The following is a 4,523-nucleotide window of genomic DNA, read 5'->3' as shown; positions in this document are numbered from 1 at the left end:
GCCCACGATAAATTCTCAGTGACCGCAGCGAGCGCACGACAATATTTAATTTGATCAAAAATGAAAGCAAATATAAAAAGCAAAGAATTAACATAATAAATTAAAAATTAAAGACTCGATCATGAAATCTGTTGAAGCTTCAAACGCAACATAGTTTTATACAAAATCGATCGTTTCGTTATCATAGTAGCGAGCTAATATTATTATTTTAATTTTGTTATATCTACGGGTTTACATCCTTCGGTAAATATTTGGCATGTAATCGCATCACAAAACATTTTAGGAAGTTTTACGTGGCAGTAGACTGGGATTCATGGACAGCTAAACACTCGCGCGACCGGGCCCCGAGCACGAGTTGTTTCAACAATTAACGCGTCGACTGCCAAGCCGATTATCATAAAAGCTTCCCCGGGCCACGGTTTTAAGTTTTCTCGTAATTTATATTTTCAACGCAGTGCCTTCGTTTCGACCAGTTTGACCGAAAGTTCCATCGTGGGTTGCGCTGTGTTTCCGTAATAAATAAACGTCCCCATTTTCGACGGTATAATTCAGCGACTGTAGAACCCGTGTTAAAATCATAATTAACGTTGTTAAAGTAGCTTATTTGCTTCAAGACACGCGTTCAAGACAATGTGGATGGATACATAAATGTATACATGAGATGTTCTGGATCTAGATAATAAATATATTAAATATCAGCTCCATTTTTGAAGCACCGAATTATCAAAAAGATATAATTGAATACGATATGTAATAACAGGCAGGTTGTTCACTTTTTTTAGTCTAAATTTTTTAATGTATTTTAGTGACTGTATCTACATAAAAGCGTGTGTTTTTTAAACTTTATATCTAGGAAGTACGGGAAGCGGGTAATTGCATCAGGCTGAGTTTCAAAAAATTCCTGGGGAAATGCACGCTGATGGCAAACCGAGAAACGTGCCAATCACGTGCAATCGCGACTACCGGCAGTATGTAAAATACGCCAATAAAAAACTTTTAATGTCAATCTCGAAACACATCTAATAACACGCTCGAGGCGAGCATAGCATTTATTCATTCGTAGGCATAGTAGGGTATATTCGAGTTTTGTTACGACGCGTGTAAATCACGTGACATAACACGCAACCGAATCACGGACTCCTTGAAGTAGCTCTCACGACCATAATTTGACGCGGAAGCAACAGCACGCCACCAAAGAAAATATCGCTCGTGACTCGTGCACGCGACTCATTCTTACAAAGCGTTGCTCGCCGGGATTGCAGAGCCTCGCTCCAACTTATTTATAAAAGATGCAACAGATACGGGCAAAATTTTGTTCTAACAATAGGTGACGAATAAAGGCACGGTATAGTGATTTATTGACATTTTTGTTACTTTTATTGCTGGTCTGCACGCTGCATTCTAATATATTTAAAGGGCTACAGGTTCGAGACTAAGTTGCAAACTTAAAACGATATTCCAACGATTATTAGATAATATTAATATAAAAAAATTTTAAAGTTATTCACAATGCTTTATATTAAAGATTTCCTCTCGTGCTTCATATTTTAAAAAATAGTAAACATCGATGAATTTCTGTGATTTTGCAGCGATACTAGGAGTAATTAGGGGGCTCGAAAGTTCAGAAAATTTCGAAATATCGTGCGCAAGTTGCAACAATTCGACGTAAAAACTATTTTTCGTCGGCGCTATTATGCGAGTTGAGGGAGCGAAATCGCCTCCTGAAAAAAATGCACATTTTCCATTTTCGTAGAATAGCCGTAGAACGGCGAGTGATATAATAAAAAAGTTCCATTCCCCTTTTTATATCTACAAAATTACCTACGCGTGAAACTCGACGTTTTTCGATTATTACGACCAAATGTTAGCACTTTGTAAATCCCTGCAAGAATATTTCCCCGCGGTCCAGTGATCAACGTGTGCTTTTGTTTCTTTTATTAGCCCAAAGGAGCTTTCAAACAGAATTACGATCTCATTTTTATAATGGTTCGAAAGTTGGTCCACGTTGTTCTAGGTGGACAGAGGCAAAGAAAGAGAGAGCAAACGAGTTTATCCGATACGAGCGAGGACTCTCGAAACGTCAAGGATCGACCAATATTTGTCGAATGTTTGCGCGACGTCGAAGCGACAAATGTTACCGGGTACGACGCGCGTCGGGTGGCACGCGGAAAAGCACCAACGGGGGTTCGTGGAACGCAGACGTCGACGTTGTCGGAGTCTTAATAATTTACGAGGGAAACTCCCGGACGATCTGATAATCCGCCGTCAGTCATTTTCAGAAAACTTAGCCTCGAAGGTGTGTAGGCCCTTCTATCCACGCTCTCGAGAAAGCGGCCTCGGCTCACAGAAGCGGCGGTTATCTCGCTGAATCGCGCACGTAGACCAGTTTCAAGTAAATTGATTGCAGCCTAAGATTTTACCAGGGCAAAATGAGCCCATTATCGTCCACGAGAAAGTGGCTGGATAAGGCTCAACGGGGCTTTCCCTACCCTTTCCGCACCCGTGGAGCCCCGGATCGCCCGGGACTTACGCGGATCGAGGCTGCGGAATATGCTCCGGGATCCATAAATATTTATTACGTATTATCGCGTCTACGATTCGAGTGCTAATTCGAATACGACTCGGCCGTTACGTTTCGGTCCACGCCTCGGCTAAATAAATGCCGTACCATCGGACATTTTGGCCATTCTCTCGCTAGGGGCGGTTCCAGATTTTTCGAAATTTATCTCTTCCGTGTGGATCGTTCCTATTACACGCGAAGTATAACGGTGCCTTAAGATTCATAGTGTCTTCTTTTATCTTTTTATTCCACCATTTACTCTCTTTTCTTATTCATAAATAGGCAATGAGCACGTCATCGTACTTTTCCCTCGACTCCTTTTGGCAGAGCGATGGTTTTATTTTTTAAACTCAAAGAAACACTCCCCCGACGTTTCGAACAAGAAGTTAAATTTTTCGTTATCCTTTAAGAGCTCCTCAGTGGCAAGAAACACTGTTTTATACTTGCTCCTCTTGCTTTAATAGAACGACGTATTTCCTTTTTGCTTTTTCCTTTTTCAGGTATAAATATGTAACGAACGAGTCACTGTCCTTTTCTGTTCATGTTTTCCCAGCAACTGCTTCATAATTTTAGAACCGGATCCCTGGATTATATTCAGTTAGGAGAAACATTGCTTTATTTTTAGAGTGCTTGAAAAATGTTAAACGCGTGTTTTTCTTGTATCAACTAATTTTTATTATCGTGAGACAAACCCTTATAAAAACTGTAAAATTGAAATAAATATTTCTTGTACGATCTGCTTTACCAACTACTAAGCAGTCAAAATGATACGTTCTGATTCATAAGTTCTTAATGAAAATTGTAAAAGAATATTAGATTGAATTTTTGAAAATTTATCATAGTTTTCTATGAGAGAATGAATAAACACTTGTTTCCATTGCATTACACATTTCTTTGGTACAAATAAATACACTATAATTGTCGAACACCTATCGATATTAATTTCTGGCGATACCAAGGAATAATTTCATCATACTTTTATAATTCATTTCCCGTTTTAAAGCTGCAACAGTAGCAATATTTAATCGATAAAAGATACATTCTTGATAAATAACAGGCCGTAAATATTTATAATAGACACTCATTTCCATTTCTTCATGTATCTATCGTTTGGTACAAATAAATACACTATAATTGTCCGTAGTTCTAGTGTTAAATTTGTATTTTACACGATAGATATTTCATTGCACACGTTTATAAAAATTGACTCTCCTTAAGACAAATCGAATATCGGAGAAACTGAAACGATATCATAATTATAAAAAGTAGGGTGGAATCGCACCCTGGCGGACCGCCGCCTCTTAGGTGTGCCACTGACCTCGAGTATACTCGAGCGCAGCAGTTAAAAGGTTAAGTATCTCCCACGTAGCAGGATCGAGGCGGTTCTCGACGATCGAATAAGTCGATAAAACAAATCGGGGCTCGTTCGTCGGCTCGACGGAGGCTGGGGTCCATCGCGGTGGCGCGTAATTTCGTACGTCACGGCGCGGTCTTGGTTCTTTGCTTCATCCCCTTCTCCCCGGTTCGTGCCAGGGGACGAAAGTTTCTCGCACGGGCAACGAATCTTCGCGGCACTTCGTCATCCGTTCCGCGCCATTTCCTTTATTTGTTCTCTCGCGCTGCAGCCACGCGGAATCCGCGCCGGCAACTTTCGACGATTTAACTTTTTTCGGCCGAATAAACAGAGAGAACAACGGCCCCGGGAGGGTCGCGTATCGATAGCTCGCGCGAAAATAAACTGCATTATTAGCCAGCTGTGCCAAACACGATGCGCCCGTTCGGCGGACTTAACGCTTCGTCGCTCTTCTCTCTTCGAAAACTCGTCGCTCTCAACTTTCCGGGGGTGAACTCGGGCCTTTCGTCCTCCGATTTCGGTCGTTCCGCCTCGAATCTCCTCCAACGCCACGCATCCGGTTTCTACCCCCCCACCCCCTGAAATCTGGAAGAAAAGAACATAAAGTCC

The sequence above is a fragment of the Colletes latitarsis genome, chromosome 2, assembly GCF_051014445.1.
Source record: "Colletes latitarsis isolate SP2378_abdomen chromosome 2, iyColLati1, whole genome shotgun sequence".
Classification (NCBI taxonomy): Eukaryota; Metazoa; Arthropoda; class Insecta; order Hymenoptera; family Colletidae; genus Colletes; species Colletes latitarsis.
Note: the sequence above shows the minus strand (reverse complement) of the source record.